This window comes from Aotus nancymaae, unplaced genomic scaffold, assembly GCF_030222135.1.
Source record: "Aotus nancymaae isolate 86718 unplaced genomic scaffold, 86718_ANA_hifiasm-v0.15.2.pri h1tg000064l_1, whole genome shotgun sequence".
NCBI classification, from domain to species: Eukaryota; Metazoa; Chordata; class Mammalia; order Primates; family Aotidae; genus Aotus; species Aotus nancymaae.
The window spans coordinates 20,189,405-20,217,379 of record NW_026988479.1 but is presented as its reverse complement, the minus strand read 5'-3'; the positions used below and the strand labels follow the sequence as shown (position 1 = coordinate 20,217,379).

General features: G+C 36.8%; 1 protein-coding gene across 11 annotated transcripts in view; it reads left to right on the top strand.

Annotated features, from left to right (window-relative positions):
- Positions 1–27,975, top strand: part of PRELID2 (PRELI domain containing 2) — an 856,521-nt gene that overhangs the window by 614,822 nt on the left and 213,724 nt on the right. For all 11 annotated transcript variants that reach the window (XM_064366453.1, XM_064366452.1, XM_064366460.1 and 8 more), the window contains one exon: positions 26,079–26,201. The gene's annotated coding sequence lies outside the window, so the exon portion shown is untranslated. The remainder of the gene's footprint in view (positions 1–26,078; positions 26,202–27,975) is intronic.

The window sequence follows — 27,975 nt, the reverse complement described above, 5'->3', positions numbered from 1 at the left end:
AATGGAGTCTCAGTGAAATTAAGTAAATTTTCCATGATCACCCTTAGTAAGTTCCAGAGCAGGATTTCAATACTGGCCATCTGCTTCTAGAGTCAACTCATTAAGTTTTACCCTTTTCTTTAAAATTCTTATAATTACCCTATGCTGATGCTTACTTACTATTTGTGGTAAAGTATTGTTTCTTTCTACTTTGAATAATGAGTTGGCTAGGAAATAAAATTAACTAAGTAGAGTAAACTTTTAAAAATATATATTTCTCTTGTAGACCTTAAACAGAAAAGGACTGTCATTTTCAGAAGAATGGAAATAAATAAATAAATGCCAATGCAGCCAACATTATACCCTATTAAGCCATGTGAGATTATTCAATTTACTATACTGCAGTTGTCTACATAATAGTCTCGTTAATCAAAATGCTTTTCAGTTTAAACATTTCAATGTGAATAGTTTAAAATGCTGAATATAATTATTTTAAAAAGATTTTAAGGGGACATGGTTGACAGATTTGCAAAGTATATTTTCTCTAATAGACTAGATTGTTGCAAATGAACACTAAAATATGTATGCTTCTGGATGCTTGATGAATATTTGCAGCTTGTAGGGAATCTGTATTTATATGATTTACCTTAAGGTCACTTATTGCAGCACGGTGTCATAAACTCTTATTTGTTTATTTTATAATTACTTTTTAAGATAGATTCCAGTAGATTAAATTTAGAGATGTCCTTGATGCAGACCGACCTGCAATTACACTATTCCAAGAGAAAATGTATTATTCTTAGAAGTATTGCCAAAAGTACTTGATACAGGATCTAAATATCTCCCCACTTCAAATAAGTTATACAAAAAAAGCACAATTTGGTTAGAGGTTTTGGTTAGAGGTGGGAAGCTGTCTGGGTGTCCCCAAAACCCAACACTCATTTAGTTCACATCTTAGATATCTAATAAGTCTTACTGCTGTGGTCTTCACTTATATATCCTGGATGCTCATTAGTGTTACAGAATTCCGGCAGAGTCACAATAGGCAGCACAATCTGAAACAGAACATGCCAACCAGTTCAACCTTGTAAATTTTACATTATCCCACCAAATCTGACCTCACATTGATTTCCTTTCACAATAACCTGGCTTTCTTATAAATAGCATTCTATTTGTTTGCATTAAAACAGGTACATGGCAATTAAATAAAAATGAGGTTGGAGAGGAGATGAGCTTATGATATTTGGCATCTATTGACACTCTTCCTAAATAAATGCTTTGGATATCATTCTTTCATCAAGGATTGCATATAATGAAGCCATAGCATGTACAAGTAATAATAATAATAACATAAAGACAATGTTTACAGACATAACTAGTTTAGGTGGAGAAAGGTGAGACACCAGTGCATGTCTGAGGATGCAGGACCATGGAAATTTTGGTTGTTTTGAACCATAGCAAATGTGGAAAAGATTAGTGAAAAATTAGGCTCTAAAAGAGTGTGAAGTCCAGGTCATGAAAAGCCTAGATCTATGCTAAGGAAGTTAGATGTGCTCCATTTGCAGTAGGGATCTGCTGAAGGCCATTAAGCAGAGAAGCATTCTGTTTTTGTCTTTGTTTTTTTGTTTTTTTAGGGACAGAGTCTCTGTCACTCAGGCTGGAGTGCAGTGGCACAATCATGGCTCAATGCAGCCTCAGCATCCTGGGCTTAGGCAATCCTCCTGTCTCAGCCTCTTGTGGTAGACAGGACTACAGGCATGCACCACCATGCCCAACTAAGTATTTAATTTTTTATAGAGATGGGGGGTCTCACTACCTAGATCATGTTGGTCTTGAACTCCTGACCTCAAGTAATGCTCCTGCCTTGGCCTCCCAAAGTGCTGCGATTATAAGCATGAACCACTGTGCCCAGCCAGAAAAATGATATAAACCTAGAAAGTTCACCTACATTTTTGTAGTAAAACTATAATCCAGAGCTTCATTATCATTAGATCTATAGCAGTATGAAATTTAGAATCTCATCACTCCCTTGAAATACACATTAAAAAGATATGTTAATATGTTAATCAAGTATTGGGTATTATTTATTGAAGAACTAGGCAGGCTTCGCCTCTGAAGCAGCCTGCAGGCAGCATTGACACCAGGCTTGGCACATAGAGATGGTTGCTTTGGTTGAAGCTGAGAATGTTTGGCTGCATTGGAGTCTCTCAATGGAGTTCTGCTCCTTTCTCCAGGGAGCTTAGAGCTAACAAAAATCAATTGAAATTGGGTCAAGTTATCAACAGTGAGCTAAAAATCACAAGAGTGGCTAATCAACTGTTGTCTAGAGAAAATCCCCAATCAAACATATGGAAAATGAGGCTTATGAATCATAGCACCAGCTTGGCTTTAGCCCTGAGGCAAATAAAACTAAATCAGTAAAAGTATATTCAGTAAAACCGTAACTTATTCTAATTCTGTTTAAGGCATCTCAGTTCTAAAAGCAGAGAACCCTCCATAGACCTAAAAGGAACAATTCTTCCTCTATCCCTAGAATCAGACTGGGAATTCAATGCTGACATCACACTCTCCAACTGTTGTGATTTTAGGCAAGTCATTTGAATGCTCTAGCCCTCATTTCTTCATCTTAAAAATAAAGAAAATAAAAAAGAAAATGGGCCAAATCTGTATCAGAGGGCCTATATGCTCCAGGAGGGCAGACACTATGTATATCATTTCCATAACTGAATCCTCCCTCTGTGAATAGCATAGAATCAGGCATATGGTGGGCATCTAACAGATGTTTGTGAAAAGCCTAAGTAAGTGAATGAAGAGACAGAAATGTTATAATACATCATGAAAGTGCTTTGTGAGCCACAGATTGCTGTATATATGGTGACATCATGATGCTTCAGATTCTACAGGTTCACATCATAGGTATATCATATAGAAAAGATCTCCAACCACTTTCCTCTCACTTCAAAAAAGCAACAGCTAAGCTATTTGTCACTTATTATTTGTTAGACCATCATGTCCATTTCCTCATGCATTTCTTATGACAACTCTAAGAAGTTGGAACTATTATTATCCCAGTTTTTAGATGAAGAAATCCAGCCCAAGGTAGACTAAGTAAATTCCTCAAAACAAAACAGCAGTAAGTGGTGGCACCAAGGCTCAAGCCCAGTCTGTCTGCCTCCAAACACTATAATCTATTCTATTACTCAAATGACAACTTCAGACTTGCTTTTTATTCTAAAACATATTGTAGTTAAAAAAAAATAAACTTCAAGCTGTCAGGTTGTACTGATTGATTCTAGTTGGCATAAAGGGATTTACAGAATTAGATAGGGCATTATATTTGATTCAGTAATGTTTTTTAACCCCCAACTTGATACTTCTATTACTATTGTTTCTTTTGAAGGACACCTACATAACCTCAAAGAAATGGGTGAATTCCTAGACAAGTAAAACCTATCAAGACTGAATCATGAAGAAATAGAAAATCTGAACAGACCGATAAAGAGTAAGGAGGTTGAGTCAGTGATAAAAGTCTCCCATTAAAGGAAAGCCAGGGACCTGATGGCTTCACAGCTGAATTCTACCAAACATTGAAAGAGCCCAAACACCTATCCTCCTTACATTATTATTAGGTTGGGACAAAAGTAATTGCAGTTTTTGCCACTGAAAATAGTGACAAAAACTGCGATTACTTTTGCACCAACCTAATACAAAAAGTTCAAGAGGAAAGATTACTTTCTAACTCATTTTACAAGGCCAGCATTACTCTGATTTTTTTTTAAAAAAACAAAACAAAACAAAACAAAAAAAACAGACAGTAAAATTATAAAAAAAACTAGGGGAGGGACAGCGGGGGGTGGGGATTTGGGGAGGGATAACATGGGGGAAAATGCCAGATATAGGTGATGGGGAGGAAGGCAGCAAACCACATTGCCATGTATGCACCTATGCAACAATCTTGCATGTTCTTCACATGTACCCCAAAACCTAAAACACAATAAAATATATTAAAAAAAAAAAAAAGAAAATTACAGGCCAATATCCCCAATGGACATAGATGCAAAATTTCTCAACAAAATACTAGCAAATAGAATTAAATAACACATTAAATGGATTATTCTTCTTTTAATGTGTTAATCAAGTAGGGAATAATAAGTGGGATTTACCACATCTTCTTTTAATTCTACCCTCCCCTTCCCTGTCCTCTTCCAACTCATCTCTTTACTCAATGAGGCCAACTGTGGCTGCTCAAAATGGGTAGCCTCAGCTCCTGACCCTGTCTTTTCAAAACAACTTACTCTTTGCTATAGGTATTATTTTAAAAACATGGGACAGATAGTCAAGGGCCACTCTGTTCTAATCACCTGTGGCCAGAGAGGTTGGGTTCATCTATCATATTGCATGGGATATTTAATGGCACGCACAGATTTTGTAACAAGGCTATATGGTACTGGAGAAAGTGATTGGTAACTCTAATATAAGAGGATAGCTCTTCTGAAAATGCAATGCACATGAAAATATTACTAAAGAATGGTTAGCAATTCTATGAAAGGAAGGTCTAAGGAAGTCATATCCATATATGCTTCAAAGGGGATTGAATCCAAATTATCAGCTTCAAAAGCAAAAATCACTTCTCTAAAATATTAAGTTCATATAAAAATCTGAGGAAGAACTAATACACGTTATCATTTTAATGCATTTTTAAAATTATAGGTGGTGGTACATTGACGTAAAACAGTTCTCTGAATAATGAGAAAACCAGTTACAAAATTAACTTATGTTATTTGACTGCTTTACAAAAAATCCGAAGGCAATATTGTCTGAAAATACAAGTGCTATAAATATTTTCAATTTATTATTGATGTGGCCTTTTAGCACATATCCTTACTTGTAGTTCATTGAATCAGAGAGATTCAATTAAATCTTTTATAAACTATTGAAGCCTGAATATCTCTTGGCATTGAAGCAAGTTGTCAAGAGAAATGGGAACTCTTCTGTTGCCATTACATATTTCTGTCTTCTTCCATCCAGCCTCCCTGTGCTTCATTTTCTTTATTATTTTGATTACCTACTAGGTACGAAGTGGAGCACTAGTTACTAAGGTGTGCACATAGCTTGAGAATTTCTTAAGAGACTTCTTGAGAGTCAAAGGAGCTAAAATGTGAACTGACTTGGAAAAGAATAAATTGTAATACACACAGAAGGTATCTTATTTTTATTTCCCTGGATCTTGTAGAATATCCAAAGAAATATGTGTCTTTTGGTCTACCAGGCAACGAAAGTGGAAAGCTTCCACAGGAAGAATCAACTGCACAAACAGTGATTAATATGAAATAACTAATTGGACTGAGCCCCTGGAGAAAGTACAGAAAACTGAGAGATGGAGATGTGCATATTGCTCTGTTTGTTCTGGCAAAATGAAAGCCTTTTCCTGTTTACATTTCTTCTTACTAATATGCAACATGGACTATCATCATAGCCCATTCTATTCTGTTTGCAGGGCTTTAAGAAGGTGACTCAGGGGCACTTAATGAAGAATGACAAGCACCTAATATCAGTCAAATGTTTCGTTATTTCTTTTACATTAATCTCCTCTTCTGCAAAGATTAGTCAAAGTGCTTAACTGAAAAAACTAGGAGGAAATGTGGACAGCATGGAGATCAAATTAATCCCTGCCTTTTGAACACAAAGAATTTCACTAAATGTTGAAAAAAGTAGTAAAAACAGATTACACGTGAACAAGAGCAATGTAATCACTACACAAAGCAGAACAGTCTGTGCATTTGGGCATCCATGGCTTTAATAGAACTCATGAAGAATTGAGTGTTTTATAGATTGTTTGATTTTTATCTCAGGTCTGAGTTGGCAAAGAAAAAGTCATGTACCTTCAGGCTGTATTATAAACTCAGGTTTTTTTCTTTCTTTTTTTCCTCATGTAAGTTTGTTTTCATTATTTCTTTTGTTTTAATTTGTTTTTTTTTCTCTTTGAGATGGAGTCTCGCTCTGTCACCCAGACTGGAGTGCAGTGGTGCCATCTTGGCTCACTGCAACCTCAACCCACTGGGTTCAAACAATTCTCCTGCCTCAGCCTGCCCAGTAGCATGCTCGGCTAATTTTTTTGTATTTTTAGTAGAGACGGGGTTTCACTATGCTGGCCAGGATGATCTCAAACTCCTGACCTCATGATCCACCTGCCTTGGCTGCCCAAAGTACTGGGATTACAGGCATGAGCCACCATGCCTGGCCTATTTTCATTATTTCTAAAAACAACTTTCAAGCACAGGGAGTTAATTTTTAGCCATTATACATGCTGACTAGATTTAAAAGTCCTCTGCTCCTCTTCTGAGTCTTTCTGGCAGAGAAATCCAGGGAGCACTTCCAAGTTTAGACCATGAAGCCAGCTTCTTGAGAGTTGGAAGATCCTTGGGAAGGTAGGTGGGTGTAGAGTAGACTCAGTTTACCATCTAAACTAGAAAAAAAAAACACTGGGCTTTTCTTTAAGCTTGACCCTGTTTCTTTTTCACAAGCCATCTGATGGTTACCTTCTGCCTATTTTAAAATAATGAAAGAGTATAACTGGATTGTTTGTAACACAAAGAATAAATACTTGAGGGGATGAATACTCCATTCTCCATAATGTGATTATTATGCATTGAATGCCTGTATTAAAACATCTCATGTACCCCACACTTACTATACACCCACAAAAATTAAAATTAATTTAATTGGTAGGAATGCTAAATAGAATATTATTATAACAAGCCATTTATCGAGATCTTGTTATATGCTAGATAATGAGGTAAATGCTTTACATTAACAATATGATTTAGCTTTCAAATCACATCAAAATATTTTCATTTTGTCTATAAGGAAATTTAGGCTTTTATGTAGAAATCCTAACATTGATGTAAAATGTGATTACTCATATAAAGAACAGTTATTTTGCATTTCCACCAACCGTGTAAAAGCATTCCTATATCACCACAACCTTGCCAACATCTGAGTATGTTTAGAAAGTGACAAGATCAGGTCAAAGATGGGAAACATCTCTTAATATTTGAGGTAGCCTTTCTAGGTAGTGGTTAAAATGGCGATGATAGAACATCTTATGTTCTCTCTTGAGCTTCTAATTTTTCCTCTAGATTTTAAGGATGCCTAAATCTTTCCAAAACATTTTCTTGCTTCCTTTCTTATATATCCCCTTTTCTCCCTAGCTCTATCCATACACCCTTCAATCATCATAAAAAATAGAAACAAGACAGAGTATAGATACCAATAGGCAGTTCTTTTTCTTTTTTTGTCCTCCCTCAAGTTCTGCTTCTAGGGAAGGAATGGAACCATGAACGATCCTACATGCCTCCTGTAAAATCCTCTTGCATGCTTCTGTGTAGCTACTTCATGTTTTGTTTTGTTTTGTTTTGTTTTTCTCAACTACCAAAGGTCTAAACTCTTTTGTTTTTTTTTTTACATGTCCATCCTCATCTTTACGAATAAAGATGAGGATGGACATGTAAAAAGAGATGTTCATTTTCCAAAGGTACATTCTTGGCCATGATCCAGATTTCGACATAAATGAACATGTCAAAAGTGGTTTATTGGCCTTTCTAGATTCCTCCAGTCTGGGCAGGGCATCTCTGAAAAAAAGGCAGCAGCCCCAGTCAGGGACTTACAGATAAAACCCCCATTTCCCTGGGACAGAGCACCTGGAGGAAGGGGTGGCTGTGGGCATAGCTTCAGCAGACTTAAACACTCCTGCCTGCCAGCTCTGAAAAGAGCAGTGGATCTCCCAGCACAGTGTTTGAGCTCTGATAAGGGACAGACTGCCTTTTCAAGTGGGTCACTGACCCCCGTGTATCCTGATGGGGAGACACCTCCCAGTAGGGGCTGACAGACAAGACATACAGGAGAGCTCTGGCTAGAATCTGGTTGATACCCCTCTGGGATGAAGCTTCCAGAGGAAAGAACAGGCAGCAATCTTTGCTGTTCTGCAGTCTCTGCTGGTGATACCTAGGCAAATAGGGTCTAGAGTGGACCTCCAGCAAACTTTAGCAGGCCTGCAGCAGAAGGGCCTGACTGTTAGAAGGAAAACTAATAAACAGAAAGGAATAGCATCAATATCAACAAAAAGGACATCCACACAGAAACCCCATTTGAAGGTGACCGACATCAAAGACCAAAGGTAAATAAATCCATGAAGATGGGGAGAAACCATCATAAAAAGGCGAAAATTTCAAAAACCAGAATGCCTTTCCTCCTCCAAATGATCACAACTCCTCTCCAGCAAGGAAATAAAACTGGACAGAGAATGAGTTTGACGAATTGACAGAAGTAGGTGTCAGAAGGGGGGTAATAACAAACTCCTCTGAGCTAAAGGAGCATGTTCTAACCCAAAGCAAGGAAACTAAAAACCTTGAAAAAAGGTTAGACAAATTTTTAACTAGAGTAACCAGTTTAGACAAGAATATAAATGACCTGATGGAGCTGAAAAATACAGCATGAGAACTGTGTGAAGCCTACATAAGTATCAATAGCTAAATTGATCAAGTGGAAGAAAGGATATCAGAGATTGAAGATCAGCTTAATAAAATAAAGTGAGAAGACAAGATTAGAGAAAAAAGAAGGAAAAGAAACAAACAAAGCCTCCAAGAAATATGGGACTATGTGAAAAGACCAAATATACATTTGATTGTTGTACCTGAAAGTGATAGGGAGAATGGAACCAAGTTGGAAAACACTCTTCAGGATATTATTCAGGAGAACGTCCCCAATCTAGCAAGGCAGGCCAACTTTCAAATTCAGGAAATACAGAAAACTCCACAAAGATACTCTTTTAAAAGAACAACCCCAAGACACATAATTGTCAAATTCACCAAGGTTGAAATGAAGGAAAAAATGTTAAGGGCAGTCAGAGAGAAAGGTTAGATCTCTTGGCAGAAACCCTTCAGTCCAGAAGAGAGTGGAGGCCAATATACAACATTCTTAAAGAAAAGAATTTTCAACTCAGAATTTCATATGCATCCAGACTAAGCTTCCTAAGCAAAACAGAAATAAAATCCTTTACAGACAAGTGAATTCTGAGAGATTTTGTCACCACCAGGCCTGCCTTACAAGAGCTCCTGAAGGAAGCACTAAACATGGAAAGGAACAACCATTACCAGCCACTGCAAAAGCATACCAAAATTGTAAAGACCACCAATGCTATGAAGAAACTGCATGAACAAATGAGCAAAATAACCAGCTAGCATCATAATGACAGAATCAAATTCACACATATTAATATTAACCTTAAATGTTAGGTCTGTTTGGTCCAGAGCTGAGTTCAAGTCCTGGATCATTGTAAATTTTCTGTCTCATTGATCTAATATTGACAGTGGGGTGCTAAAGTCTCCCACTATTATTGTGTGGCAGTATAAGCCTAATTAAGGCTAAAAGCCCTAATTAAAAGACATAGACTGGCAAATTGGATAAAGAGTCAAGACCCATTAGTGTACTGTATTCAGGAAACCTATCTCACATGCAAAGACATATATAGGCTCAATAAAAAGGGATGGAGAAATATTTACAAAGCAAATGGAAAGAAAAAAAAAGAGAGGGGTTGCAATCCTAGTCTCTGATGAAACAGACATTAAACCAACAAAGATCAAAAGAGGCAAAGAAGGGCATTACATAATGGTAAAGGGATCAATGCAACAAGAAGAGCTAACTCCCTTAAATATATATGCACCCAATACAGGACCACTCATATTCATAAAGCAAGTTCTTAGAGATCTACAAAAACACTTATACTCCCACACAATAATAGTGGGAGACTTTAGCACCCCACTGTCAATATTAGATCAATGAGACAGAAAATTTACAATGATTCAGGACTTGAACTCAGCTCTGGACCAAACAGACCTAATAGACATCTACAGAACTCCTCACCCCAAATCAATAGAATATACATTCTTCTCAGTACCACATCTCACTTATTCTAAAATTGACCACATAATTGGAAGTAAAACACTCCTCAGCAAATGGAAAAGAACATAAATCATAACAAACAGTCTCTCAGACCAAAGTGCAATCAAATTAGAACTCAGGTTCAAGAAACTCACTCAACTGAACAACCTGCTCCTGAATGACTACTGGGCAAATAATGAAATTAAGGCAGAAATAAAGATGTTCTGTGAAACCCATGAGAACAAAGACACAACGTATCAGAATCTCTGGGACACATTTATAGCAGTATGTAGAGGTAAATTTATAGCACTAAATGCACATAAGAGAAAGCAGAAAAATGTAAAATTGACACCCTAACATCACAATTAAAAGAAGTAGAGAAGCAAGAGCAAACAAATTTAAAAGCTAGCAGAAGACAAGAAATAACTATGATCAGAGCAGAACTGAATGACATAGAGACACAAAAAATCCTTCAAAAAAATCAATGAATCCAGGAGGTGGATTTTTGAAAAGATTGACAAAATAGACTGCTAACCAGACTAATAAAGAATAAAAGAGAGAAGAATCCAATAGATGCAATAAAAAATGATAAAGGGAATATCACTACTGATCCCACAGGAATAAAAACTACCATCAGAGAATATTATAAACACATCTATGCAAATAAACTAGAAAATAGAGAGGAAATGGATAAATTCTTGGACACATACACCCTCCCAAGACTGAACCAGGAAGTCAAATCACTGAAAAGGCCAATAACAAGTTCTGAAATTGAGGCAGTAGTTAATGCCCTACCAACCAAAAAAAGTCCAGGACTAGATGGATTCACAGCTGAAATCTACCAGAGATACAAAGAGGAACTGGTACCATTCCTTCTGAAACTATTCCAAACATTACAAAAAGAGGTAATCTTCCATAACTTATTTTAGAGGCCAGCGTAATCCAGATAGCAAAACCTGACAGAGACACACCAAAAGAGGAAATTTCAAAAAAGGAAAAAAGCAATGGCAACAATGTTTGTCCCTGATGAACGCTGATGTGTAAATCCTCAATAAAATACAGGCAAACTGAATCCAGCAGCATATCAAAAAGCTTATGCACCACAATTAAGTTGTCCTCATCCCTGGAATGCAAGGTTGGTCCAACATATGCAAATCAATAAACATAATCCATCACATAAACAGAACCAGTGACAAAAACCACATGATTATCTGTCTGAATAGACACAGAAAAGGCCTTTGACAAAATTCAACAGCTCTTCCTGCTAAAAACTCTCAATAAACTATGTATTGATGGAATGTATCTCAAAATATTAAAAGATGGAAGCACTCCCTTTGAAAACCTGCACAAGGCAGGGATGCCCTCTCTCACCATTCCTATTCAACACAGTATTGGAAGTTCTGGCCAGGGCAATCAGGCAAGAGAAAACAATAAAGAGTATTCAATTAGGAAAAGATGAAGTCAAATTGTCTCTGTTTGCAGATGGCATGATTATGTATTTAGAAAACCCCGTGGTCTCAGCCCAATATCTCTGTAAGCTGATAAGCAACTTCGCAAAGTCTCAAGATAAAATATCAATGTGCAAGAATCATAAGCATTCTTATACACTAATAACAAACAGAGAGGCAAATCATTAGTGAGCTCCCATTTACAATTGCTACAAAGAGAATAAAATACCTAGGAATACAACTTACCAGAGATGTGAAAGACCTCTTCAAGGAGAATGACAAACCAGTGCTCAAGGAAATAAGAGAGGACACAAACAAATGGAAAAATATTCCATGCTCATAGATAGGGAGAATTAACATCGTGAAAATGGCCTTACTGCCCAAAGTAATTAGTAGATTCAATGCTATTCATCAAACTACCATTTACTTTCTTCACAAAATTGGAAAAACTACTTTAAATTTTAAATGGAATTTTAAAAGAGCCTGCATAGTGAAGGCAATCCTAAGCAAAAAGAACAAAGCTGGAGGCATCATGCTACCTGACTTCAAACTATATTACATGCCTACAGTAACAAAAACAGCATGGTACTGGTACCAAAGCAGATATATAGACCAATGGAACAGAACAGAGGCCTCAGAAATAACACTACACATCTACAGCCATCTGATCTTTGACAAACCTCACCAAAACAAGCAATGGGGAAAGGAAAGGATTCCCTGTTTAATAAATGTTCTTGTGAAAACCACCTAGCCATATGCAGAAAGCTGAAAATGGATCCCTTCTTTACACCATATACAAAAATTAACTCAACATGAATTAAACACCAAAAGCAATGGCAACAAAAGCCAAAATAGATAAATGGGATCTAATTAAACTGTACAGCTTCTGCACAGCAAAAGAAACAATCATCAGAGTGAACAGCAACCTACAGAATGGAAGAAAACTTTTGCAATCTATCCATCTGACAAAGGGTTAATGTCCAGAATCTACAAAGAACTGAAACAAATTTACAAGAAAAAAATCAGCCTCATCAAAAAGGGAACAAAATATATGAACAGACACTTCTCTAAAGAAGACATTTATGTGGCCAACCCACATATGAAATATAGCTCATGATCACTGATCATTAGAGAAATGCAAATCAAAACCACAGTGAGATACCATCTCACACCAGTTAGAATGGCAATCACTAAAAAGTCAGAAGACAACAGATGCTGGAGAGGATGTAGAGAAATAGGAACACTTTTACACTGTTGGTGGGAGTGTCAATTAGTTTAACCATTGTGGATCTAGAAATAGAAATAGCATTTGTCCCAGAAATCCCATTACTTGATATATGCCCAAAGAATTATAAATCATTCTATAAAGACACATGCACACATATGTTTATCACAGCACTGTTCACAAGAGCAAAGACTTGGAACCAACCCAGATGCCCATCAAAGATAGACTGGATAAAGAAAATGTGGCACATATACACCATGGAATACTATGCAGCCATAAAAAGGGATGAGTTCATGTCCTTTGCAGGGACATGGATGAAGCTGGAAACCATCATTCTCAGCAAACTATCACAAGAAACAGAAAACCAAACACCACATGTTCTCTCATTAGTGAGAGTTGAACAATGAGATATATGGGCACAGGGAGGGGAACATCACATCACACACTGGGGCCTGTCAGGGGGTAGGGGGAGGCAGGGGAGGGTTAGCATTAGCAGAAATACCTAATGTTGATGTGGGTTGATGGGTGCAACAGACCACCATGGCAAGTGTATACCTATGCAACCAACCTGCACATATTGCACAGGTACCCCAGAACTTAAAATATAATAATAGTAATTTAAAAAAATATATAAGCAATAGAGTCAGTGAATTTAGCCTAAAACATAACTTATATTCTTAAAATGACTAGTGATCATCAATGTATTCAGAGTTCTTCCGTTAAAATAGACATTGAATAATTCTGTTAGCTAAGGTATGTACTGACTACAGTTAAATCAAATGATTTGTTTGAAGATGAATCCAGGTGCCTAGACTCATGTCACACAATAGACATGAGGAAATTTGAGGCTTTACTTCAAATGCTATAAATCTCCAAGAACTAGGCATCCTGAACAATATTAGATATCATTGCCTATCTACAGCCTTTCTTGTGTGTGCAAAATCTTGGATATCTATGTTCAAAACCCATTTTTATTGTTGGTTCTAAAGTTAGACCCAAGGCTCTCCAAAATTATTTGATTTATTAGGTTTACTTATGCTTTTGTGGTATAATATGAAATTCATAATAAGTTTAACATAAAAAAGTGGTTCTTTGGCAATTGAGCCCTTCTACTCTCTCCATGACAATATAGCTAAAATGTCTGTTGACATAACTGTGGAATGCATTAATTCATAATTTCACACCTGACATGATAAACAAGCTCCTACAGTTGCAATAAGTTAGGCATTTGTATTTGTGCCTCTAGTCATTTGTGAGCACTTGATGTGAAATATCCTTTCCCAGAACTATGTTATAAGACTTTCCTAACTTGCTCTCCTATGGAACAGAGTGGAGGGACTTAAAAGAAAAAAAGTAGTAATGGTATTGTGTTTGGCAACCATACAGCCAACATTTGGCTTTGCTTTTACCCTTACAAATTATCTTTGGCAATGTTTATATTAATAGCTGTCATTTTAATAATGTCTATTTTTTGGCACTGTGTGTTTCAGGGCCTCTGGGCACCTGAACAGAATTTACTAAACAAAATGACAAAATTAACCAAATATGACAATAAGTCCAAATAAAAAATATATAAGCCTAAAGTGAAGAATAAAGTCATGTAGGAAAACGTAAGACTGACTTTCCCCTAACAAGGTTGAACTGAAGCAGTCATATTTTGGGGATGCAACTCTTCATTTTAGCATGGCCACTTGTGGCCTGCCGGGTAGTGAGACCATCATCCAGACCTTTTTCTGGGGTTTATTTCATTCTCTTCTCTGGGTGTTTTGTTTCTTTAAAGGACAGACTTTTTCAGTAAACCCAAGGCTACCGGTATAGATAGATTTAGGATTGGGATAGACTAGAGAGTGTGTCAGACTTAAGTTCCAATTCCAAGTCTGTCATCTCCAGTTATGTCACCTGATAATCTCTGTCTTCACTGGTAGCTTGATACCTCTATTACAGGTTTGTTGTGGGGAATTAATGTCATTATTCATGAAAAAATACTTACGATCAACATTATTATTGTTTTCGTTATTATCATTTGAGGTGGTAGTAGAATTGGTAGCAAAATTTCAGGGTTTGATGTTAGGAACTCGTTTGAGAGCCACAGTGGAACTGATGGAAGAGAAAAGGATAGTGTGAGTGGAGAAGTGAAGTGCTGAGTCAAGGTTCTAAGAGTTGAGTGGCTTAGCTGGGATATTTATGAAAGGCGGCTGACTGACACAACCACAGCTACAGTGAATATTTATAACACAGTTGAGAAAGCAGGCAAACTACTCAGTAGCAAAAATATTTTTAATAATGGAAAGAAAAGGTTGTGAGATGTCTAATATTCCATTTTAATTTATTTTCCTGCACTAGGATGTACCACTTTCCGTTGCATACCAAGTCTAATGAAATTCTACTATATAATGGTGTTTTAAGATGTGAAGGAATTGGGGCTATAAAGATTGTAGCCAAGTGGAGAGACAGTTTATAGAAGAAGCAAACTCCAGATAAGCAATAGAATTTTCAGTAGAGTATATATATTTAATGTTTATATAAATTATAAATTTATCTTTATACTAAAATATAATATTTAATAAATAAGTTGTATATTAATATATTTCAAATATTCAGTAGAAATATTTCAAGGACCTCTCAAGTATCCCCTTCCAAGTCACTCAGCACTACCCTTTCAGTCTTAATGGCCTTAGAGTGTTTTGACTCATAAAGCTTACCTGGAACCCATGTCGGTCCTCAATTCAGTTAATATTACTGGGCATTCTTTGCTTCAAACAGATCTACTGACTACTTTAAAGGAATTTTTCCACTCTCAGGTGAAGTCAAGTTGCTTCTGTATGTATTTCTAGTTTCTAGCCTCTTCTTAGCCCTCTTCTCTCAACTGTTGGAATTATTTGCTTATCCTTAAATTCTTTTTAGTAAATGTTTACTGAACACCTGTAATGAGCAGGCACTGTCCTAGATTCTGGGGATGCAGGGGTGAGCTTGTCCGACATGGTCCTCGTCTTGAAGGTGAGGTAGACATACAGAATAATGGCTGCAACAATAATTCCAATTATTCCTTAGGTGCCTCCAGTACCTCACAAAGGGAATGGTGTTGCAGTATTAGAACTACCGCTCTTTATCAATAGCAAAGTATCCTAACATTTTCCTAGTGGTAATAGATATTTCAGTCTGCCTAAGAGAGCTGATTGAGTGTAGCATGCAGAATGATAGCCACCACATGTCCAGCAATCCTTGCAGCCCTGACTGAAGAACTTAATGTTTTTTCATATCTGTTGGTATGCTTTATGCCACAGTGTAGTGAACACTGAACTAGGAGTCAGAATTTCTAGACTCTGTTTTGCCCATTATCAACTGTGTGGCCTTAGCTGAGTCATCTCTGATCTCGTTTCTACATTAGTTGAAGGGGGAAAATAATACCCAATGGCATACTTTCAAAGGCTAGTGCAAAAAACAAGTAAGCATGTAACCGTGATGAATTTTTATTCATAAACACAGAGCTAAAAAATAATCAGATACTTTTATTTAAATTGCATCTAGTTCAATCTCAATATCAAATTTAATCTGTACTCTCATCCTAGTTGGCTGGTAGAAAAATAATTCTCAATCATTTTGGGGAACTCCCTTTCTATAGTGGTATCAAGATACTTCGTCAGCACCAAAGCATCAGAGAGACCCCTCAGACAACATAGTCTGTGTCCATTCTGGTTAATAGTGATATGTGTCTGTCGTATTTACCCATTCGTTCCTTGTTTCCATCCTTACTAGGGACATTGGAACAATCGCCAACACCCAGACCCTTATGCTTAGGTTCCAGCCTTTCTTGTTTTGCATATTAAACATCCTATCCCCAAACACCTGCCACTTCTCAGTGATTGTGGTATTCTCCTCTCATCTCTCCTTCTCTAAAACCCCAAACCCATATATTTTTAAGTGTCCTGAGGCCCTTGACAAATAAGGAAGATCTATTGACTTCAAAGAGCTTTTGCTTTGCATTCCACCCTGAAAAACTGGTTTAAGGCAAGAAGGTTAGAAAATATAAGGGGCCAGGTCATTTGCTCAAAAGATGAGAAGGCAAAAATATGAATTCTTCTGTATTTTTGATAGAAGCAACAGGAATTTATATATTAATAAATTATCCTGTCAAAGGGCATTTAAGACACATAAACTCTAGCACATGTATCAGGATGTGTTGCTGGAATTTGTCCCTGAGTCACAGGCACCTCTACAGAGCAGTGGGTAACTAATGAGAAAAGAGATACCTCATCCCCCATTCACAGATGCTACTCTTTTCTGGTTGTAGTTCATGCCACAGTCATTACATGGTGGATTTCAGCTTTGAAAAGGCCTCCAGAGCCATTATAGATCATTGAGTCTCTGATTAAGCTCTGCTAAGTCCTAATAGTCTGGAATTTTTCATTACTTTCTTGGCAGCACTCATAGGTTATCTTTTAACAGGCAACAGAAAGCAGAAGATGGGAAATAGTGTGTGTCACTGTTTGAGGTCCCACAAAGGAGAGGCCCATTACAGTGCCTTTAAAGAGCACATTCCCTTTAATAGGTTTGGCTGCTTTCTATGTTAGAGTCTGGATCCCATTTTCGTATCTCCCCCACCCCTACAAAATGTCCAACAAAATGATCAATGAATAACAATAGGACATTTAATAATAACAGCAATCACTACTAATTCAGTGTTCATTCTGTACTAGACTTTGGGCCTAGAAGTTAGAATACCTTCTACCATAGTACTGGGTTGAATTGTGCTTTCCTCTAAAAATTGTGTCTTTCAAAAAAATATGGCTAAGTCTTAATCCCTAGCACCTATGAATGTGATAGGTAGTGAGTTGAATAACATCCCTCTGGAATTTCATGTCCACCTGAATCTTCAGAATGTCACTTATCTGAAAATCAGGTCTTTGAACCTATAATTAATTTTTAAAAATGAGCTTAAATCCAATGACTGGTGTATTAGTTCATTCTCACATTGCTATATAGAAATACCTGATACGGGTACCAAAACAAATATATAGACCAGTGGAACAGAACAGAGGCCTCAGAAATAACACCACACATCTACAACCATCTGATCTTTGGCAAACCTGATAAAAATGAGCAATGTGGGAAGGATTTTCTATTTAATAAATGGTGTTTGGAAAACTGGCTAGCCATATGCAGAAAACTGAAACTGGAATCCTTCCTTATACCTTATAGAAAAATTAACTCAAAATGGATCAAAGACTTAAATGTGAGACCTACAATTATAAAAACCCTGCAAGAAAAACTAGGCAATATCATTCAGAACACAGGCATGGGCAAAGACTTCTTGAAAAAAACAACAAAGCAATTGCAACAAAAGTCAAAATTGACAAATGGGATCTAATTAAACTAAAGAGCTTCTGCACAGCAAAAGAAACTATCATCAAAGTGAACAGACAACCTACAGAATGGAAGAAAATTTTTGCAATCTACCCATCTGACAAAGGGCAATATCCAGAATCTACAAGAAACTTAAACAGATTTACAGGAAAAAAAAAGCAAACAACCCCATAAAAAAGTGGGCAAAGGATATGAACAGACACTTCTCAAAAGAAGACATTTATGCAGCCAACAAACATGAAAAAAAGCTCATGATCTTTTGTCATTAGAGAAATGCAAATCAAAACCACCATCAGATACCATCTCATGCCAGTTAGAACGGCAATCATTAAAAAGTCAGGAGACAACAGATGCTGGAGATGATGTGGAGAAATAGGAATGCTTTTACACTGTTGGTGGGAGTGTAAATTCAACCATAGTGGAAGACAGTGTTGTGATTCCTCAAGGATCGAGAACCAGAAATACCATTTGTCCCAGCAATCCCACTACAGGGTATATACCCAAAGGATTATAAATCATTGTACTGTAAAGACACATGCACATATATGTTTATTGCAGCACTGTTCACAATAGCAAAGACTTGGAACCAACCCAAATGCCCATCAATGATAGATTGGATAAAGAAAATATGACACACATACACCATAGAATACTATGCAGCCATAAAAAAGAATGAGTTCATGTCCTTTGCAGGGACATGGATGAAGCTAGAAACCATTCTTCTCAGCAAACTGACACAGGAACAGAAAACCAAACACCTCATGTTTTCACTCATAAGTGGGAGTTGAACAATGAGAATATTTGAGCACAGGGAGGGGAACATCACCCATGGGGGCCTGTTGGGGGTAGGGGTCAAGGGGAGGGATAGCATTAGGAGAAATACCTAATGTAGATGACAGGTTGATGCCTCAGCAAACCACCATGGCAACTGTATACCTATGTAATAAACCTGCACGTTCTCTACATGTATCCCAGAACTTAAAGTATAATAAAAAATAAAAAATGAACAAAAATACCTGAGACTGGGTAATTTATAAACAAAAGAGTTTTAATCAGTCTGTGGTTTCACAGGCTATACAGGAAGCATGGAGACAACTGCTCAGCTTCTGGAGAGGCCTCGGGAAATTTGAAATTATGGCAGAAGATGAACAAAGAGTCAGGCATCTTACATGATGGAGCAGGAGCAAGAGAGGTTGGAAGTGCTACAGACTTTTAAAATCACAAGATCTCCTGATAACTCACATACTTACTATCCTCAGAACAGGACCAAGGGGCCAGTGCTAAAGTATTCATGCGAACTCTGCCTCCATGATCCAGTTACTTCCCATCAGGCTCTACCTCCAACATCGGGGATTACAATTAACATGACATTTGAGCAGCGACATGGATCTGAACCGTATCACTGGTGTCCTTAGTAAGAGAGACACACAGAAACACAAACACACAAAGAAAGTAGCTTATTTAAAGACAGAGATGTGCCAAAAGTCAATTCCTATTCTACTGAAAAAATGAAAGAGAATGGTGATTAAGTAGCTTATCAGCATCACACAAATTTCAAGTGCACAGCTAGAATTCAAACCCAGGGTTTAATCCTAAATTTTCTCAATTCTGAAGACTGCACACTTAGCCATTTCACCAAATCACTTTCTACTATTTGCTTGGGAAATATGTATATATATTTACCCAGAAGAGCCACTAGAAATAAATGAAACAGCTCATTTTGCTTGAGGCATATTTAAGGAAAGTTAAAAAAAGAAAAAAACTACTTCACATTTTAACGTCCCTTCAACTAACATGATTTCATGTCTATTTTGTTCCAGACACTGTGCTGGAGAGACAAAGGGATATAAGATATAGTTCCTGTCTCTAAGGTGTTAACTATTGACTAGATGGGAAAAAAAAAAAAACTTGGGGTGCTCTGAAAACACCAAGAGGCACATGTAGCAGCATTCTGGGCAGTGGTGGGTAAGTGATACTTCCCAGAGCTAGAGATGTCTTGTAAAGTGAAAAAGAACTTAGAATGAGTAAATTGGAAAATTGATAGGGTTGGGGAGAGCAGGGCAAAGGGCATTTTAAACTAAAGGAGCAGCATATGTGAAGCTCAAAGGTAAGAAAGAATATGGCCCATTTATGGCATGTGTTTCCTGGTCAGAAAAGAGGCTGGGAACAGAGAGAGGGGCCAGGTCTATGAAGAACCCTGGATGCCAAGATCAAATTTGTATTAAGAGAGAGAAAACCATGAAAATAAACAAGAAAATGCAATATTTTTTGTGAGACATCATCATCTAATAATTAATTCTGAGTCTTCAGATGCAGTGAGCTAAAAGAATAAGGTTGTGATGAAATATTAAAATACTCCTCTCTTTGAAACCTGAATTTTTAAAATGTATGTCAAAGAAAAATTGCACTAAAACGGGCAAGGAAGACTTTATTCAAGACTATTGCAATACAGGAGAGATTGAACTCAACTCTACTGAAACAAAAGGCAGGAGGGGTTTTAAGCACTGGGGTGAGTTAGTGGGAAAGCACTGGAAGACATTACAGTGGATACTGGTTCATGTGATGAGGCCATGTATAATTGTTCATTGTCACTTACGGAAGTTAAGCTTTTCTTATGACCTAAATGCTTGTCCCCCCAAATTCACATATTGAAACTCTATCCCACAAAGTGACAATATTAAGAGATGAGACATTTCAAAAGGATTTAGAAATCATGCAAACAAAGTTTTTGATAAATAATAACTTTTCTAATTTTTATCCTATGTATATTTGGCCAATGTAGGTGTCTAGTTGCCTGAGATTTTTAAATCTGCAACAAATTACATAGGCTATGAGGTATCGTATTTGTGAAACAAGGGTGCTGTTTGTATTTCCATCCTGTAATATTTGGGATACTAAGACATTCAAAAGCACAATGCAAAGTGAGACATAGAGCATGGGGAAAGCATTTGTTCATTTGGGGTAATGTCTTCTGTTTATCAGAGTCAGTTTAGGGTTCACTTCAACCATGCCATAGGCAGAATGTTGTCTAAGGGCATAATGAGAGTAGTTTCAAGAGATGTTCATACACTCAAGTGTAAAGGCCATGCAGTGACAAAAGAGAAGAGATTTAAAAACAGCTAGAAGGTTCATTGATCCCCAGCTCCACTTCCAGCTTGTATCTGTATTGTTTTGATACTCAAAACAGAGCCATTGAAATTAGTCACAGCAGCACATCCATTTGAAATCATGTATTTCAGTTGCATCACAACATATTTCCAAGGCATTTTTTTCCTCTGAGAATTTGCAAAGCATAAGCAAAAAAAAATAATAATAATAAAAAATAAAAAAATGAAAAAAAAAAAGCAATTAGAGATTCAGAAAACAATCCTCACACTGCCCTCAATAGCATTCATGTCCCCCAGGGCCACGTTTTCCTTTTCAATCTTTAAACTTAAGTTCCTTTGACTCCCGTGCCTTTAGCTCTTCTCAGTTTAATCGACTATTTCACCATGTCTTCAAATATACATCTCTTGAATACACAACTCTCTGCTCTGCTTTGAATATTTTCTTTTTTTCTTTTTTTTTTTCTTTTTTTTTTTTTTTTTTTGAGACGGAGTTTCACTCTCGTTACCCAGGCTGGAGTGCAATGGCACGATCTCGGCTCACCGCAACCTCCGCCTCCTGGGTTCAGGCGATTCTCCTACCTCAGCTTCCTGAGTAGCTGGGATTACAGGCACGCGCCACCATGCCCAGCTAATTTTTTTGTATTAGTAGAGACGGGGTTTCACAATGTTGACCAGGATGGTCTCGATCTCTTGACCTCGTGATCCACCCGCCTCGGCCTCCCAAAGTGCTGGGATTACAGGCTTGAGCCACCGCGCCCGGCCTTGAATATTTTCATTACATTTTGTTACAAGCTTGGTTCAAGAGAAGTTTTACACCTAATTTTGAGGACTTACCCTGTTAATTTCATTTTCCTCCAGGACTTTTGTGGGGCTAGTTTGACTCAACTATGAGTTCTTCTTTGTAAGCCGTAAGGTCTTTGTTATTTCCATTACTTTTAAAACACTACTCTTTCTGAAGCATGCTGGCTCTACTCTAGCCTTCCTTTCTTATTTCTGCACAATCTCATTTACCTCAAGTTAGGCAATGACTAGCTAATCTATTCAATAAATATTGAGCACCTCTAACATGTTGGTAATTTGAAGATGAGCAAGAAAACATCCCCAACCTCAAGAAGATCACAGACTAATGGTGAAGACTACCAGTTAAACAGGTAAGTGCGATGCATCAATGTGAAAGCAATAATGGAGCTGTGTTCTAAGTGGTCTGGGAACACCCCCGTGTAGGAGACAAACCAGGAGTTTAATAAACTGAGTGCTGTTAAACTGCATTAAGAGAGCACTTTTAAGATTTAAAAATTCACTTTATGAATATTTTAAAATTAATTAACATTTATTTTATTTTAGTTTTATTTTATTTTTTTGAGACAGAATTTGGCTCTTGTCGCCTAGGCTGAAGTGCAATGTCGTGATCTCAGCTCACTGCAACCTCTGCCTCCCAGGTTTAAGTGATGCTCCTGCCTCAGCCTCTGGAGTAGCTGGGATTACAGGAGCCCACCATCATGCCCGGTTAACTTTTTGTATTTTTAGTAGAGACGGGGTTCACCATATTGGCCAGGCTGGTCTCGAACTCCTGACCTCAGGTGATCTGCCCACTTTGGCCTCCCAAAGTCCTGGGATTATAGGTGTGAGCCACCACTCCCATCCTAATTAACATATATTTTAATTGACACAAGTTTATACGTTTCTGGTGTACATAATGATGTTTGGAAATATGTATACACTGTAGAATGGCTATATTGAGCTAATTAATGTAAGCATTACCTCATATACTAATCATTTTGTGTGTGTGTGTGGTGAGAACGCTTAAAAATCTACTTTTGTAGTGATTTTCAGGACTATAATACATTGGTATTTACTATAGCCACCATGTTATACAATAGATCTGTTGACCTTGTTGCTTGTTTTTTTTTGGAGACAGGAGATTCTCCTGCCTCAGTCTCCAAAGTGCTGAGATTACAGGTGTGAGCCACTGTGCCTGGCCTTATTCCTTGTATTTAACTGAAATCTTTTCATGAAAGACCTAATGAATTTAAATTTATATACAAATATGTAACATATAACATGAATATATAGCCATTAAAATAAATAAATTCTAAAAGATTAACTAAACGAAATTTTAATTCTTTAAAGTGCCCTGTTTCTTAGTGTAGTTTTATAAAACTATGCTATTTATAAATAGCATAGTTTCATATCCATTGGAGTTATAAATATCCAATTTATAAAACTCCTGGTTTCTCTCCTACTTAATAGTACTCCCAGAGAACTTTGAACATAGCTCCATTATTGCTTTCATATCAATGCATTGTACTTACCTGTTTAACTAGCAGTCTTCACCATTAAACTGTAATCGTCTTGAGGTCAGGGATATTTTCTTACTCATCTTTATATAAATTTATACATAAATATATAACATATAGGAATATGACTATATGAATAATAATTTAAAATTTTTACTTAGTGAATCTTTTAAAATTAATTTAATTGATATGTACAACATATATATGTATAAATTTAAAATTGATTAGCTCATTTGTTGAAAGATTTAGTTACAAGGAGTATGTTCAACAGATCTATTGTATAACATGGTGACTACAGTATAACAATGTATTATATTCTATAAATATATGTTATATACTTACATATGAATTTATATAGAAATCCAGATATATATATATATATATATATATATATATATATATATATATCTCTTTCTCTTCAGATTTTGATACATCTGCTTAAGCTTGAATATCAGTCTTCTCCAAGTATATTTCTTTAAATGTTTATGGCAAAAGTAAGTTTCATAATCTAGTAAGTTTCAGATGTAAAGCTTACCCTATTATGAGCATGTAATGCATAGTGCACATTAGTAGAGATTCTTAAACATCTTCATGTGTTTAACTTTGGTAACTCTGTTTCCTAACTTACTTGACCACTGAAACTTTTTCTTTCTGTAACAACCATTAACATCCCAAGAACTTGTGTTCTAAGAAATACACTTTTTGTTTTTTGAGACTAAATCTCACTCTGTCACCCAGGCTGGAGTGCACTGGTGCGATTTCGGCTCACTCCAACCTCATCCTCCTGGGCTTAAGTGATTCTCCTGCCTCAGCCTCCCAAGTAGTTGGGACTACAGGCATGGAGCAGCATGCCAGGCTAATTTTTGTATTTTTTGGTTGAGTCAGGGTTTTGTCATGTTGGCCAGGCTAGTCTCAAACTCCTGACCTCAAGCAATCCTTCTACCTTGACATCCCAAAGGGATTGAAGGTGTGAGCCACTATGCATGGACTCCAAGGAATACACTTTGAAAGATGTTCTTTTATAAAATTACTTGACTTGGAAATCAGTGGAAATTGTCAGACTAGTTTAGGCAATTGAACACAGTGAGTTGCAATGCCTTAATAAGGCATCTCCCAATATCCATTAACAACATAAAACTTGCCTTTTTTTTTAACCATTATAAAAGTGAAATTTTTGGAAAACACACAAGGGAAGAAGAAACCACCAGTTGGCAGTTGCCTTACCACCCAGAAATAGCTACTATTAATTTTGTATACTAAGTGTTTTACTGTTGACATTTTGAAACCTAAGTATAGTAAAATATATACTAATATGTATAAGCTAATTTTAATGTTTATTTTGTTGATTATAAAAATAACTTCTGTTTATTGTGAGGCCACAGAGAAGTCTAGAAAAAAAGTAAAAACCATGTGGAAGCTCTTCATCACCTTTGTGATAATTAAAACTTCTTTTAAAAACATCTCTCATTGAGATACAATTTATATACAATTAATTAAATTTTAAAGATATGGATTTGAAATATGATTTAGGAAGAGACAAGAGCATAATTGCACCATAAACTGCTTTGATATATGCTGAAGGGAACTAACTAATGGAAGAATATGGTGAAAATCATCAGTGGCTTATGTTTCCCTATGGAGCGAGGGGCATCAGAAACATCTCATAGTTAAAAGGTTTCTGATAGCAAGTACATTCCTTAAGGGATGGTCTAAGACACTATATCTGGACTTTTGGACTATAAAATCTTAAAGTTTTCTCTGTTTACCTGGTCTGGAAACACTCCATTTAACAGCCAGTTCCTATTTGGATTTTGTCTTCTCTCCTACGCTTGGTAATCTGTACTCATCTGCATGTGGCTATCATTTAGCCTGGCAATTTAATTGTATTGCTTTTCTGAAATTAACACCACTGTACCATGACAATTCCTGGGCAGCACTTCCATTTGCTACTGTAGCTAGATTTCTCTCCTTGGCCACATTTCACGTTCCTACCTGATCTGTTTTGGTTTTTCAATTTGCTCAGTAGGTTGGAAGGCATAATTTATGGGGCCACTGGCTAGCCGGGCTTTAAAGCTACTTCAACTTTAAGCTTTCCAGTGTGATGCCTTCCCTACGCCCTAAGTTCCCCAGTGTCCTTCTCCATTTCCAAATTTCACCGTTTGTGTAAACAAAACCAAAGTTAACTGAGTTCAGTGCTAATCCTTTGTTGTTCTGTGGGGAGTAGAATTAAGCATGTAACAGTTTGGGGGGAAAAAAGAAAGAAAAAAAGAAAACACTGATTAGAAAGAAATTAAGCCAGAGGGACTTAAACTCAGCAGAGTGATTTTAAAGACCAAGCATTCAGGCCATTTTTATTTGGATTTTAACTTTTGGGGGCGCATAAGAGTGTCATGCAGAGAACGTGTCAAATGAGAGGGCAGCTAGATAATATGACAGGATTACTGGGGCAGTCAAAATGAGAGGAGCATGGGGAAGGCTGGATGATCTATGGGGACCGGAAATAAGAACACTGCTTCTGAATCTTGCACTCGGTTGTCATGATGTGGGGAAAATGCCACACCCCTTTCCTCTTTCAATTAAGATATCTGAGCTGCTTCTGTCAGGAATCTGACATATACTCAGGGTCTTATAAGTCCAGGAACTCTATTGGATGTTTTCTTACAGGTTATTTCCACTATTACAACAGTTTTGCAAAGTTTGTTTTATTTTATATTCACAGGTGAAAAAAAAGACTCTCAAAGAGAATAACATAAATAGAAGTTTTCATCTTTGGTAACTAGTACACCGAAACTCAGATGGAATGTTTATCACTCTGAACTCCATGTTATTACCATGACAGCAGGTATTTCTGGTTTTGTTTGGTTTGGTTTTTGTTTTTGGTGGAGGGTGGGAGGACATAAGGGGTGTCACAGACTTCTTGAGGACCTTCTGGAAATTTTGAATCTTGAGTATAGAAAAATGTATATGTACAATTTTTTGTGGGGGTTTATGGCCTTCATGTTTAAGAAACTGTTCATTTTGCATTTATTCTTTCTGCCAAGAAAAAGTAGGACTTTATGCAAAAGAATATAAGCTGTGATATTTTGGGATATATGTGCTCTTTTCCTAACAAAAGTAACTCCTGATTAGGAATGAGTTGGGGAGGAAGTGGTGGGCACTGTGGTTAATCCTCTCTGTGTTGTCTTTTAGCTCCTCTGACGTATTTCCCCCAAGCCGCCCCTGAAATTGGTGCTGTCAGAACCTTTGCCATTTGTCAGACGGCACTGTGTCTCATTCCTTTAATGTGCTAGTCCTGAAAGACAAACAAACAAAATGTTACAAATTACTGTCATGGCAGTAAAATAACTGGCTAAGTAAAAATTATCTGTTGGCATTATTTGCTGTCACGAACATCACATAGATACAATTTTTTAGTTATCACCTACTTCAGGTGAAATTGGCTTTATACAGTCCTTTCTATCCTTGAAACTTCTGCATCTATCATCTTTTTTTTCCATACTTAAAAGACCATGAAATGTGTTTGCTGCCAGTCTTTTCACATCCTATATGGAAAATGAAAAGAAGTTTTCTTTCCCGTATGTCATGATTCACTTTCTAGCTCTGTCCTCACGGAGTTGTTACGGGGAAGACTTGTTACAGTAACTGAGACCAGCAGGTAACAAACACTCAGTTATCTTCTGAAGTGGGTATTCATTGCCTGAGTGCACTTCAGACATACAAGTGGTTTCTGGGAAAGTTGGTTGTACAAATGCAAACTTTGCTCCACAGGAAGTCAAGAGAACCCCTCCCAACCCAGAACATAAGTTATTCATGAGCTTGGGGATGAAAGGAGTGTGATGGACTTCAAAAATATAAAATGCCTAATGTTGTCTTTGTGTCAAGGGGAAACACTTTTATCTTCATAAAAGAGAGAACAGAAAGAGAATTTTTTTTCCTACTAAAACAACTTTCGTATCTTCCATGGCACATTTAGTACAAAATTAGTTTTCTTCTTTCTCCCTCTCCCTAACCTCCATCTTCACCTCGAAACATCTGGAATTTTAATATTGTGAAGTTAGATTAGAAACAAATGAATTACATGGGAGGTAAAAATATTTAAACTTTATATAAGAATATTGCATGATATTTACTCCCATTAACAAAATGTTTGCTTTTCACTTTGTTTTCTTCTGTCCCTACCATCATTATGTTATAGAATATTATTTTAAATAAAAATAATAAGTTTTAATATTTGTTCATACTTACTCTGTTCCAGGCACTGTGCTCTAAGCACGTTATTTAATTTACTGCTTGGAACAATACTAGGAAGTAGGAACTGACGTCTTTTCCCCATTTTATGGATAAAGAAACTGAGCTCAGAGAGATAGAGTAAAAAATGTCAGACTAGTTTAGGCAATCAAACATGGTGAGATGTCATATGTCAGTAGGTAACTTATTTAGTTTATACGAGTTACACTTTAAAGAGACAGAATCAGAATTTATTCCTAGACGTGTTTAACTCTGGAGCCTTTCTAAACTCTTCATAGTGTGGTACGGGAACAAGCAGCATCCACAAACCTGGGAGCTTGTTAGCGATGCAGACTCTCAGGCCTCATCTCCAGTGGAGCACTGGCAAA